At 36.0% G+C, this 15,000-nt stretch overlaps 1 protein-coding gene and 1 pseudogene across 1 annotated transcript in view; both read left to right on the top strand.

Annotated features, from left to right (window-relative positions):
* The window catches only part of LOC113672267 (octopamine receptor beta-1R), a 165,633-nt gene that overhangs the window by 24,714 nt on the left and 125,919 nt on the right, over positions 1-15,000 (top strand). The window lies entirely within an intron of this gene.
* Positions 5,732-6,738, top strand: LOC149049290 (histamine H2 receptor-like; annotated as a pseudogene).

Here is a 15,000-nt window from a genome sequence, read left to right as displayed (position 1 = left end):
GACTTATAATTCATTGTGTTAAACTTGAAGTTGACCGATGTTGGTTTAAGAAGCTTCTATGAAGAAAAGAATTTGAATCGTGTTCAACAAAACAGCTTGAAACATTTTAAAGCTTTGTTGTGAATGGGGTATTAGTTGCATGGGAATGAAATGATGAAACAGTAGGTGAATTAAAAAGTTAGCCGCAAATCTGCATCCCAAATATGCTTCCTCCTAAATAAACTCACAATCATTAGAATGAATAAACGGCTCTTAAAAAAATCATTATCACTAATCTATTCATGATTTCCTAATAGCAATTAAAATTTTAAGCGTTATAATAAAACCTCAAGCATCATTTTTAATCGTTGGGTGGCAACGGCTTTAAACTCTTAGCCCCTATCCATCGGATAGTGAGACTCTGTGAGTAGGTAAATATACTAAAAGGGAGAATTTCCACATGTAATAAGTAATTTGACATAAATGAAAGATTAAGTTGTACTTTACCAGCCTCAAAATGTGTTAGAAGTCTTAAGGCGTCCATTTTTAAGACAGCTACGCGAAGGAAACCTTTGTGAGTCCCGTGACGATCGTCGGCTGTCAGAAAATTTTTTACTCAATTCAGTCGTGATTTAGAAAAAAAAATTTTTTCCTTTCACGCATATAGGAAAATGTTGATATTATGACGAGCCGCCCTACCCGGGTTATTTTTATAACAAAGGACGCTATTTGAGACATGTTGCTGCTTCTACTCATTTTGTCTAAGTGTGAGCTTGGGTCTTGAAATAAATTTATCTCTTGAAATTTTCTTTACCAAGGGACATATTTATAACGAAGGACGCTATTTAAGACGGTATGTTGCTGCTACTATCGAGCAAGATTGTGTCTTGAACTAATGTTATCTCGTGAAAAAAAAATCATATAAATCAGAAATTTATCCGTGAATCCTAATGACACAGTTGTAAAACCGCTCTTGTCCCCCCAAACCTGGACAAAATTCGTTCAATAAGGTAGATTGATTACAAAGATCTTTAAGCTGTTCTCTACATTGTCGGGCTTGATAGGTGTGGTGTCCAAGCAAGCAAATTTAAAATTCAAAAAATGACGAGACAACCTAGGACAAATAACTTACATACACATGGCTCGTATTCGGCCCACGCCTAATCTTAAATATCGTTTCGACATTAGCATTCGTAATTTGACAAGTACATGACATTCAAACATAGTTAATAAATTTGTCTAATCAAATTCAATTGTGTGAGCGTGCTTCAGATTCCTATTGTGCACGCTCATGACGTCAGCAAAGAAACGCTCAAGAAAAAAAAAAATTCTCCACGATTCTTTACTTTGGGATTTTACTATTAAAAAACTGGTTAAGACTTTGGCGGCAATTTAAGCTAAACATGGAAACAAGATCGTTTACAGCGTAGCGAAATGTTTTCCTGAAACAAAATTATCAACGCGCTAAAGCGCAGCAGAGGGAATATTAGCCCTTTTACAACATTTAAACCATTTGATTGAAAATGTTGTAAAACAATTGGTTCATACGTCAGCTGTGTGTTCATCGAGATATGAAGCACTTGGGAAGTTTGGAGGGGACTCAAGAAGCTAGAGTCTCCAAACTTCCCTCGTGCTTCGTATCTCGATGAACACACACTGACTTAAGAACCAAATGTTAATTTTCACATACGTACAAGTATGCCACTTCTCGACAGCTATGCGACAATAGGGATAAAAAAAACTTGTTTCACTTTACGTATTCGTGAAAGACAAGCGGATAAAGACATAAACTGGATGACAGTAGTGTACAGAAATGAAAAAATGAGCCACGCTCTTCGATGAATTGGAATTTCCTGCTCTGACTCGAAAAAGGAAAGGAATAATTTTTATGATAGAATCTTTTTTTTTGTGGTTATCCCCGCGCACGCCAGCTTATCGTGTCGTATTTAAATAAAAACAAACTTTTCGAAATATTCAAAAGTTATTCATGGTCATATGATAAAATGCTTATAGATTGAGTCAAGTCATATATAATCCCAATTTACACATATGAAGTTACCGCTTTTCCCAGGTTAGAAGTATTTATTAAACACCGTAGTTTATATGATAGTTTGCCATAATCAGGCGGACCAGCTGAATTTTCACAACTTCAGTGTTTTTCTTGCAAAATGACAGTTTTCTCAAGGGCTTGAGTGCTGTGCCGAATAATAAACAATTCATTCTTTTGTAAAACCTCGCCTTTCAACTTACCACCTGCTACAAGGTACACGTGACATTAGGCCAGATATGTAACTAATAAAAATTCGCAATCAAGCTTACGCAAGGAAAGAGTAATTTTCTGGGGTTATCTTTCAGTGAAAAAGACGAAGTATTTCGAAAACGGCAAACTTATAGGTAATTCGGCAGAATAAAAAAAATATTTTTATCTTGAAATCATAGTCAAACATACAGATGTTTCAGTCTTTATTGCATTTGTTTAGGCTTTCTTTCAGCAATTGTGTGACTTGCAGACGTCACTATGAGGAAGTTAAAAATACATCAAAGGCTCCTGGCCCTTCCGCTGTTACCTTAAGAGTAGGCATAAGCATGGAAAGGCCTATCCTACTCTGAAAGGTTATAGAAAATGAACAGAATATGTGGTATTTAAAAGAGGAAAAAGCATTTTGTACTGAGAAGAACCTCAATTTGGATGAGGTAATCTTGAACTTTGGAGAATCAAAGTGCTCTGTGAGCAAACTCGTGAATTGACACATGATATTTTGGATTATGTTTGTGCTCGCAGCAAAGAAACAAAGTAACGTCGGGATATGAAGGCATTACAATTGAAATGATCATGCTATTACATTTGACAAGGGTGGATGATGTCATGTGTTTTAAACGTATATCATTTTTGTTTCTGGTTCAAAAAAGGTTGGAAGTAAATGTGGGTGAAAAGTGAAATTTAGTGTCTATCGTTGTAAATATTAGAAAACCAAGGCAAAACTGTCTTAATGAAAACATTAACGATTCCCTCTTTATCAAATGAGACAATCGGGAACGAGTTCTGGGTGATATAACTAAGCTACAACTGCCACCGTCATTTTGGATCTCCGCCTGGGTAGATTTTAGTCACGTGCTAGGCAACGTATAATCAAGAATAAGATAAAATTTCATTTCAGGCCTATTTATCAATTTTGTGGTGTATAACTGTCGCATTTTAATACGTGATATTAATTTTGAATCTTCAAATTGTCTTAAAACTTAAAAGAAAAGAAAATTGTTCTTTAAAAATTCACTGAAAAGCGGTGGCTAAAATAGTTTGTTTAGGTGTTATTTGGTTTTCGTGATAACTTGTAATTTCGTCAGTCGCCGGCATCTTCTGTTGCTTCAAACAGGAAAAATTCACGATACGAAACGTAATGATCGATTTTGTCCTCAATCTCACGCCATAACAGAAAAAGCTTTTGAACATCTGTAAACTCTGAGCGCTTCGCAGTAAGTGATATTTTCAATGAATCTTCGGATTGTTTTCAAGTTCAAGGATTGTAAATTACAATTTTATGAAAAACGAAGGTTGTTCTGTTATTTCGATGTGAATCCTTGCATGCCTGCTAGTCGCTGGCGCCGCTTGTTGAAACTATTGTTGAAACTCATTGGCTTCTTTTTCATCCCACCACTATTCTTAGCAACAACAGTTGCCGTTTCGTTTGTTTATTGCTCGCCAAAAACTATCAAATGCACTCAAAAGCCTAAAATCGAAAAAAAGTTTACAGGAATCGACCAATCGAGCAAGCGAGCGAGTGCCATTCTCCCCGTCATATCTACAACTCGCTCTTGCGCATGCGCACAATTCACGAGTTAAAAAGTATTAGTTAGCCACTTCAATACCGTTTTGGGGAAATTTTCCTGTGGGATTAAGGTTAGCTACAGACAGTATCTCTAATAATCCATTTTTCCCTTTTTAAACCTAATTTTTAACTCTCTACACTGTGACAGGTAAAGACTGGTAGAATTAAAAGACAACAGTTCCAACCTTGCAAAGAAGTTTGACCGCCGTTAAGCTATTACAAATACTGTCCCATATTCTTCTGTGATCTGACTTGTTTTCATCGAATCTCAGCGTACGGTAAGGCTTTCGCTTAGTCTAATTAAAATTATCAGTGAATGCTTAAACTGGCAAAAACTTTCGCTTGGATCGCGGACAGAACACATAGTTGTCACAAACTCCTCGCATAAGAAAATTCGAAATACTCAACTAACTCTCAGCCAACTGTTCCTTGAAGCAAATAAAATAAGAGCTTTAGAATTCTTAACTAAAAATGTTGAGAAATTTGGTCGAGCTCTCTGATTCTTATCATGATACAAAGATTCAGCAGCACATTCGTGACTTTATCAATCACCGAAGTAAGATGATTATTTTTCTTCAAATATTTTTGGTGTGGGAAACAGGGAGTGACGTTATCTTCTATCTTTCTAAAGTTGAGTAGTGAAACCCTACATGTACATTTATTTATCAATTGCTCTCACCATCTTTGCGGAAAGTCATTAAGTAACACACCACACTTTCTATCGTTTTACCAAAATAAAAACCAACTTGAGATGTTTGGAACTGTATTACTGGAAAAGTTTGTGAATCACTCGCCTCCTACTTGTGATTAACAACTTTTCGAGTGTTTTCCCAACGTTCCGAGTTGGGTATTATGCTGATAAACCGACAGAAAGTGCGGTTTATTGCGTTTATAAAATAAACTTAAAACAAAACATATTATGTTTCAATTTTCTATGGGTTACCGATGTAATAAACGATAGGTTTTTGACCAGTCTCGTTCATTTAGAAAGCCTGATAACATAACGGTCTGGGATATGTTGAAACAAAAACTGTTGGATGAACGAATGTACTCAGGTTTTAAGCAAAAACAATAATCCACAGGTAGTTGTGTCTTTCAGAACTATTGCAAACAGCTTTCCCCCTCACCTGCAGCTGTCACTTTTTTGTATAAAATAAGAACAAAAATAGGCGTCGAGTTTGTACGTATTGGAAAAGACAAGTATAAAGCAACCTATAAAGGAGCCTAAGTTTCTAAAGAAACTGTGGTGCTGCGACGGCGGGGAAAAGCTGACGTTTGACTGGCTTTAGGTACACCTCACTCGATTCTGAGTATGAACGCTGGAAGTTACATAGACCCTCTATGAAAACAGTTTTAAGTATGGGAGAATACGACGACTATTCAATAAAAAGATTGCTTTCAACTTTAAGCTGATCAATAAAGCCTTCATTTATCCATGTTTCTATCTGTTCACATTGACTTCAGGATAGACTGAAAACGCAAAAGAGTTTCAGAAATAGAATGACATATCCTGACACTTCCCTTAATGATGCCCCGACCGAAGTCAATAAATGATAACCGTTTTATGCATAATCCATCACATTATTTTTCTTTAGTCAACTTTTCTCAGACGTTGTCAAGATATACCTTTTTAAGCCCATATGCATTGTTAAAGATTTGTTGAGAGAAACGAAGTCACGCGGTTGAAATAAAAAGAAAGCCAATAAATAAACGAACATATAAATGAATATCTAGATAAATGATCAGAAGTATATTTCGAAAGTTCACAAACTCTGAGAGCGAATTAAAGGCACGGATGATGTAGTTGGCCGGGAAAGGGGAACAACCATTATTTTCACTTTTTTAATGTTCATCTCTGTTATTTATTTGTTTATTCATTTACTCCATTATTTGCTCTATAATTTCTTTTATTTTCAGAAGGTGCTATGTTAAACCCAGAGCTACCAAGTCGAAGCTTACCTATTGTCATAACTGAGGCAAGTGTTTGTATCGCATTTTGCATCATAAGCGTCATTAAAAACAGTCTTGTTTGTATGGCAACATGCAGAAACTCAAACCTGCGATCAACCACCAACCTGTATATCATTGCTTTAACTGTCAGCGATCTGCTGTGTGGAATAGCACAGACGCCGTTAACTTCTGCCACGCTGATCTTCGGTAGATGGGTCTTTGGCGACGCCCTAAGCCAATTTAAAGGCTTCGTTTCCGCATTTACCTATCATGTTACCCCAGCAACCCTTGGTTTGACAGCGTTTAACCGCTACATGAAAATTGTAAAGACAAGCCATTACAAGAAGATTTTTTCGCCCGGTTCAGTCGCTTGTGGCTTTCCTTTGCACTTTACCTGCTGATTGTCCGTGTTACAAATTGGGTTAAAATCGATTTTATTCAAGACTACGCAGGGTGCTCCTTTGATTACCCAAGCAGTGAAAGTCAATTCTTTCATTATTGCATCACTATTGGATTACTTTTTGTCTTACCGTTGTGTGTCGGCATTTTCAGTTATTATAAGATATTTCTGAAAACCCATGAGCATCAACAGAATGTAGTGTCATCGCTATGGAACTGTACCGACAATATTTCAGTAAGCAACACAGTGAAAGAAATAAAGCTTACTCGAATGTTGCTCCTTGTGGCGGCGGGATTTTTGTGTTGCTGGATACCAATGTGGGCACTTGTCCTCTGGTTTCGTTTTTCCCCTGAGACCAGCTCAAGAATTGCAGCACTGCTTGTCACTTTTTTAATTATATTTGAGTGCTTCAATCAATCCTATTATTTATGCTTTCACAAATGGCGAGTTCCAAAGGGAATTTCGCAAACTGCTTTGTTGCCGCCGTGAAGGTCAAGAATTGTGCCAAAGAAAGCTGCTGCGTTTACTGGTAACGATCCCGTCGAACGAGAGGAACAAGAAACAAACATTGAAGTCCAATGAATTTGTGTTAATGAAACATCCTCTTTTGAAAACAGGAAGGAAAAGTTATTCCATTCTTTTTTTTCTAATTTAGTTATTGTTTGTCAAAGCAAGCTTCTTAGATGTCGAAAGCTGTGTTGCTCGCACCAATCAATTATAAATTATTTATGGTGATGTCTCCTTGCCAAATGCTGAGAGGATGACATCAGTTCACTTTTAAATTTTGGATGAGTTGCGAGTACAAATTGAATAGATTTTACCATTCCTGCGATGAAAATACGAGGAACCTAATTTGAATACCAGATTGAATAATCTGATGGCAAGCAAATATCGTTCCTTTTGCTTCTTCGGAATTTTCTATTTAAACGTCAAAGCTTTTGTCCCTAATTGGTTAGTTAAATTTAATTAGAATAGAATTGTATTCGACTTTCCGTTCGTGAACAGCCAGCCATTAAAGCAGAATAACTTCCCCTGAGTTTCTCTTTCTGATGCCTGTGATGTAATCAGCAAATTATTTGCGATGCTAGAACATAATATTTTTTCTAAACTCATATTAAATTAGCACATAATGCTTTTAGTTGATTGGAGGTGACGCTCAGTCGTTTATGAAAAACTACGAGATGACCAGAAAAGCGGAGAGAGGTATGAAAAATAACCTATATTGCGAGCTTTAAAGTCATGATATGTGCAAAGCAACGTTTTTCTAGGAGGAAATAAACAGAATTTGAAAAAGAAGCCAGCAAAGAGATAAAACTTGGCGCCTACAGCTGATAACAATATTAATGACGTAACAGTGATAAGAAATAGCTCGCAACGATACCTGCAAGACTTTCTACGTCGACGAAATAGTTCCTGAGTGTATTTTAAGATGGAAAACATGTTAGAGGGAGATTTTGGTCGTCAAACGTCTAATATAACTGCTTAGTACTCCTGTAGATGGCCTAAAGGTTTGCTGCGCCCTCCTCATTTTTTTACGGTTTCTAAGGTTAGTCATATTTTTCTTATATCATAGTGTTGCCATTGTCTTTGTGAATGCGATGGTGTGTTTTTTTTCTTGTCGTTGTTGTTTTTCGTTTTTTTTTTTTTTGTCAAAGTTCGAATTTTTGTTAATTTTTCATATCATTTGCATATATTTTCATATTTAAAAAAAGTGAAGAAATGAGTGCGCCCACTGTAAGGCATTATTTCTCCGGAAGGGCTAGGGCTGAAATCATATGGGGATGTAGAGTAAAGTTGTGCATCTGTGCAATGTAAAATACTTCTCTTAACCTTATATTTTGTGCGAGATATTCTTGTCTATATTTCGGTGCACTTCCCTACTTAGCTTATTATTCGAAAGTCATGTTTAAGCTTTTTTTTTTCTGTTGATTTAACGAAAAGGATTGGAATAAAAATCTTACTGGCGCAAAGTTGAGCTTTTGGGCTTTATTGAGGTTTAATTTTTATTTAGTTTTGTTAAGGTTGTAAAAGAATGAAAAGTCACATACCTTTAAGACTTTTTATAGAAATTTGGTATCGCTTATGCCCTTAATTTCTCAAAGGTGCATGCTCCTTGAAAGTTTCTAATGATATTGACCAATGTATCGTATCAATGGTGCCTAGTTTGAATAAATTGATATAAAGGTAAATTTTAATCGTATATATATACACAGTATCAGAACCGAAACCACCAACACCCTACCTTCCCATAGGAAAAAAAAACAGAACCAGGTAATCTTTACGTATAGGAAAATATACGAATGCCCATTCTCACCGGCAAAAAATGTTTAATTTAAACGGGATTTAGCATGATGAAATTCAGACACGGAGAACTGAAAACTGAACTTTCAATAAAATTTAAGTAATCGCTGACTTGTAATTTCATTGTGCTAAACTTGAAGTCGACAGATGTTGGTTTGAGAAGCTTCTATGAAGAAAAGAATTTAAATCGAGGTTAACAAAACAGCTTGAAACATTTTTATCATGAAAAAAAATTATGTAAATCTGAAATGGATCCGTGACTCCCAATGACACAATTGTAGAACCGCTCTTGTCTCACCAAACCTGGAAATATTCGTTTAGAAAGGAAGGTTGATAAAGATCTTTGCAATCTTTCAGGCTTGATAGGTGTGGTGTCCAACGGAGCAAATTTAACATTCACAAAATTACGAGACAACTTATAACCTACTCACATAGGGCTCGTATTCGGTGCACGCCTAACTTTAAAGATCGTCTCGACATTAGCATTCGTAATTTGACAAGTACATGACATTTTCACAAGTATGCTACTCCTTGACAGCTAGGCTACAATAGGGATAAAGAAAACTTGTTTCACTTCACGTGTTCGTGAAAGACAAGCGGACAAAAACATGAACTGACCGACAGTAGTGAGCAGAAATGAGAAAATAAGCCACGCTCTTCGATGAACCAGAATTTCCTGCTCTGACTCAATAAAGGAAAGGAAGAGTTTTTATTGTAGAATCTTTTTTTGTATTTATCCCCGCGCGCGCCAGCCTATCGCGTCCTATTTAGGTAAAAACATACCTTTCGAAATATTCAAAAGTTATTCATGGTCATATGATAAAATGCTAATTGACTGAGTCAAGTTATACATAATCCCAATTTACACATATGAAGTTACCGTTTTTCCCAAATTAGAAATCTTTGTTAAAAACCGCAGTTTATATGATAGTTTGCATTTATCAGTCGGACCAGCTGAATTTTCACAACTTCAGTGTTTTTCTTGCAAAATGACAGTTTTCTCAAGAGCTTGAGGGCTGTGCCGAAAAATAGGCAATTCATTCTTTTTAATACCTCGCCTTTCAACTTACCACCTGCTACAAGTTAACGCGTGACAATAGGTCAGATATGTAATTAATAAAAATGCTGAGGAAAATTTGAAATCAAGCTTACGCAAGTAAAGAGTAATTTTCTGGGGTTATCTTTCAATGAAAAAGACAAAGTATTTCGAAAACGGCAAACTTATATGCACTTCGCCAGAATAAAAACATTTTTCTTCTTGATATCATAGTCAAACATACAGATATTTCAGTCTTTATTACATTTCCTTAGGCTTTCGTTCAGCAATTATGTGTCTTGCAGACGTCACTATGAGGAAGTTAAAAATACATCAAACACTCCTGACCCTTCCGCTGTTACCTTAAAAATGGGCATAGGCATAGAAAGGCCTTTCTTACTCTGAAAGCTTAAAGAAAATGAACAGAAATTGTGGTACTTAAAAGGAAAAAAGCCTTTTGCACTAAGAAGAATCTCAATTTGAATGAGGTAATCGTGAACTTTGGAGACAAAGTATTAATTAGCCAATTCAATACCGTTTTGGGGAAATTTTCTTGTGGAATTAAGGTTAGTTACAGATAATATCTCCGGTAAATCATTTTTCGCTGTTTAAATCTGATTTTTAACTCTAAAAAAAGCCACACTCTCTGCACTGTGACAGTTAAAGACTGGTAGAATTAAAAGACAGTAGCTCCAACCTTGCAAGGAAGTTTGACCGCCGTTAAGCTATTACAAATATCGTCCCATATTCTTCTGTGATCTTACTTGTTTCATTGAATCTCAGCGTAAGGTAAAGCTTTCGCTAGGTCTAATTAGAATTATCAGTGAATGCTTAAACTGGAAAAAAACTTTCGATTGGATCGAGGACAGTACACATAATTGTCAAAAACTTCTCGCATAAAAAAATTCGAAATACCCAACTAACTACCCAACTGTTCCTGGAAGCAAATAAAATTAGAGCTTTAGAGTTCTTCACAAGCAATTTTGAGAAATTTGGTCGAGTCCTCTGATTCTTATCGTGAGACAAAGTTTAAAACTAAGGCGCCAAAGATAAATTCGGCAGCATTTATCAATCACCGAAGTGAGATGAAGATGATTATTTTTCTTCAAATATTTTTGGTATGGGAAACACGGAGTAAAGTAATCTTCTATCTCTCTCAAGTAGAATGGTGAAACTTCACATGTACATTTATTTATCAGTTGCTCTCGCCATCTTTGCGGAAAGTCACACACCGCACATTCTATCCTTTCACCAAAATAATTACCAACTCTAGATGTTTCGAGAACTTTTTCATTGGAAGAGTTTGTGAATCACTCGACTCCTACTTGTGCTTAACGATTTCGAGTGTTTTCCCAACGTTCCGAGTGGGTATTATGCTGGTAAACCGACAGAAAGCGCGGTTTATTGCCTTTACAAAATAACCTTTGAACAAAACATCTTATGTCTCAATTTTCTATGGGTTACCTATGCAATAAACGATAGGTTTTTGACCAATCTCGTTCATTTATAAAGCCTGATAACACAACCGTCTGGGAGATGTTGAAATAAAAAATGTTGGATGAACGAATGTATTCAGGCTTTAGGCAAAAACAATAATCCACTAGTAGCTGTGTCTTTCAGAACTATTGAAAACAGCTTTCCCCCTCACCTGCAGCTGTCACTTTTTCGTATAAGATTAGAATAAAAAAGGCGTCGATTTTTTTCGTATTGGAAAGACAAGTATAAAGCATACTATAAAAGAGGGTTCTAAAGAAATTGTGGTGCTGCGACGGTGAGGAAAAGTTGACGTTTGACCGGCTTTAGAAACACCTCGCTCGATTCTGAGTATGAACGCTGGAAGTTGCATAGACTCTCTATGAAAACAGTTTTAAGTAGGAGAGAATACGACGACTATTCAGTAAAAAGATTGCTTTTAACTTAAACTAATTAAGAAAGCCTTCATTTATCCATGTTTCTATCTATTCACACTGAATTCAGGGTTGACTGGAAACGAAAAGAGCTTCAGAAGTAGAATGACATAACTTGACAGTTTCCTTAATGATGCCCCAACCGAAGGCAATAAATAATGACCGTTTTTTGCATGATCCAACCCGTTATTTTTCCTAAGTAAACTTTATTCAGACGTTGTCAAAATACATCTTTTTAAGTCCATATGCATTGTTAACGATTTGTCGAGAGAAAGGAGAATTTCAAAATTTAGCTTGAAAGCTTTCATGGACAGCCTAAGTTTTCGATCGATTTCAATTCAAGCGGGCTGTAAATACGGCAAGATCTTCTATAAACTGAACAATTTTTTAGCGAGTAAATGGTAGCTAAATAGAGGTGATGTAAAGTACAGAGAAAAGCCTCACCGAAACAATTTCATTTTGCGTAAGGATGAAGGTGATTTAAAAAGCTTCGAAACAAATTTTGAAACATTATTTTACAAGTACCTGTCAAAATCTGGCACCTTCCAATTAGAGAGCGCGTAAGAAAAGAAAAAGTGCAAGAACATTTGAAAAACAACGGAACTAGTTGGCAAGGACTGTCACGACAATGTTTTCTTCAAAAACATTCGATGATCTAACGGAAAGTATTATTCACTCTCATCCAAAATTCATTCACGTTCGAAGATTTACCTCTGTTCACCAAGGAAACGGCGAGGAAAGTAATTGTGAGTAAATTCAAATTTTTTATTTTGAAGTTGTAAGAGTTTGCTCGATTGTTGGCTGTAATGGCGTCTGTAAATCTGGTCTTTGCTCCATAAAAACTAAATCCGAATGGCACACTCCAATGAGACACAAGGGGATTTAATGCGGCCTTTTCTAAATAAATCCCTTCAGTTTCTGTTGTGCAATTTACGGTACAAATGTCGAAATTGAACGGACTCTGAAAGACTCACCGAGAGCGTATATTTGTTGTAGATCTGAATTTAAAACTTCGCTCGTTCTTTCACTACGAACAAATTGTTTGAGAAAATTCAGATATTAAATGAATGAAAGTTCCATTCTTCAGTTTAACTGTAACCAAAGACCTCACGTTTTAACTTTCTAGGTACTTTTTGTGAACGATTAAAATTAATTGCAGACGCTTTTTAGGCTGCCTGTCAACCAACGTAACGACACTGTTGCTTATAGAGAGAGAAAAGAGAGGATTTATTTATTTTATTTTTTTTATTTTTAAGTTATTTAGCGGTTAGAGGTAGTGACCGACGTGTTTGCTTAAATATACTGCCCAGCTGGAAAATGATATATATTTATGAAAAATGGCAACGAAATTTGGGATGTACTCGGCGAGTCATGAAAGCGTTACCGTGGCCCGTGGGCAGAGATAGGAAAATACTGACCGGGTAAGGAACCAATCAGATTGTAGGATTCGTTACCGTGCTCTCTTAAAAAAAAATCAAAAGTAATAGGAATTGGCGCCTTCAGCTGATATGTTCGATCCAAGTTTCATGAGAAGTAAATATCAAAACGAACTAATGGACCTTTTCGGCAGACTAGTGTTAGCGACAATAATGATAATAGTGATAATTTTAACAATGATGTAGAAAACGATGATTATGATTGTAGTCACAAATTAGCAAAAGAGGAATGAAGAAGTAGAGAAAACGGGTTTGACTAGTGTTAACGACAATAATGATAATGATAATATTAACAATGATGAAGAAAGCGATGATTATGATTGTAGTCACAAATTAGCAAAACAGGAACAAAGAAGTGGAGAAAACAGGTTTGACGGCTTACGACTATCTTCAAACGTTAGCTTGTCATTAATACCGTTTCTAATTTGAATAAATTGTAAGTAGTTGCTTGCGCATACATTGAACAAAATGTTCATTGCGTTTACTGAGTATATGGATAGCTTATATCTGTGAAAGATTAAAAAGTATCCGTTGATTGCAACGGGAGACAATACAACCGTGCAAGGTTAAAACTCGAACGGAAATTTCAAATAAATTTATTTTTCCGGTAAGAAATGACTTACGGTTACGTGTAGACATGCGAAAGACTTGGAAACGCATGCTAGATTACACACCTGCATTTTACCTACAAAATTAAAAAAAAAAGTAGTATGAACTTCTCTAGCAATACAATCACTCGATCAGGAACGATTATTTAGCTGATAGAAATGCGTAGACATTTTACGAGTTACCAGTATGATGTTTTATATACAGTGTATATATTTTTCACTGGTTATTAGAGTTGAATTATGAGGGCAGTATTCAAAGCAATTATATGTTAAGGACGTAATGAGATTGTAACGCTGCCTTTGATCCCCATTCGTCTTCATAAACCTCACTGTTTCCTTGCTTGGTATTGGATAAACTTACAATTCGAGAAGACGAGACTACTTTGGGTCACGCGGTTAAAAAACTAAAAACCTAATATATAAATGAACATATAAAATTAATGAATAACTAGATAAATGATTAGATGAATATTTCGACAGTTCACAAACCCAGAGAGCGAATTTAAGGCGCGGATGATGTACTTTGCCGGGAAATAGGAACAGCCATTATTTCACTTTATTAATTTACATCTCTGTTCATTTATTCGTTTATTTACTTACTCAGTTGTTTGCTTTTCAATTTCTTTTATTTTCAGAAGGTGCTATGGGGCACTCCCCGGGGGTTAGCTACCCCAGCTCGGCTTGTGTTTGATCCCTGATGAACCTCTTTGAACTACAGGGGGTATCATCGAGTGACCAGCTCGACTCATTGTTGCCAGGATATTCACATATATACAACGGTATAATATTTACAGTTTTAAAATATTGACAATTCTATGTGCAGCAGTATTTGCAATAGATAAAAGATGTAATTGAGCGTTTTATATGTACACACTATTTACACTGAGGGTTGCAGAGGTCAGGATTTATTTGAGACCTGCCTACTCCGGAAAAAGTTTTTAACTTTTTCATAGCACCTGACCTCTGCTTTCTGGGCCAGGATGTGTTTTAACACGTTATCTTCTCGTAACAAAGCAATAATTCTGGCCTCAGCAATCACCCACGGCCTGCGTGACGATAAAATAAGTAAAAATTTAAGAGCTTTTAGAGTAGAATCTTTTTTTGTGTGGTTACCCCCCTGCGCACCAGTCTATCGCTTCCTATTAAGTTAAAACAAACTGTTCCAAATATTCAGAAGTTATTCATGGTCATTTAACAAAATGCCTATTGACTGAGTTAGTTCATAAATAATCCAAATGCAGTTATCGCTTTTCTCAGGCTAGAAATTTAAAACCGCAGTTTAATGATAACTTGCATTTATCAGTCGGACTAGCTGAATTTTCACAACTTCATTGTTTTTCTTGCAAATTTATAGTTTCCTCAAGGGCTTGAGGGCTATGCCGAATAATAGACAATTCATTCAGTCATGATGTAGAAAAAAATAATTATCGCCAAACAAAACATGTAAGGAGATGAACTTCATTCGTTTGACTCACGAAAAACAAGGATAGTTTGATATAATGACGTGCTGCCTCACCTAGGGACATGTTTCTTTTGTAATACACCTCCCCTTTCAA

This window comes from Pocillopora damicornis, chromosome 3 (assembly GCF_964200805.1).
Source record: "Pocillopora damicornis chromosome 3, jaPocDami1.2, whole genome shotgun sequence".
Taxonomy (NCBI): domain Eukaryota; kingdom Metazoa; phylum Cnidaria; class Anthozoa; order Scleractinia; family Pocilloporidae; genus Pocillopora; species Pocillopora damicornis.
Note: the sequence above shows the minus strand (reverse complement) of the source record. Positions and strands in the feature narration are given on the sequence as shown.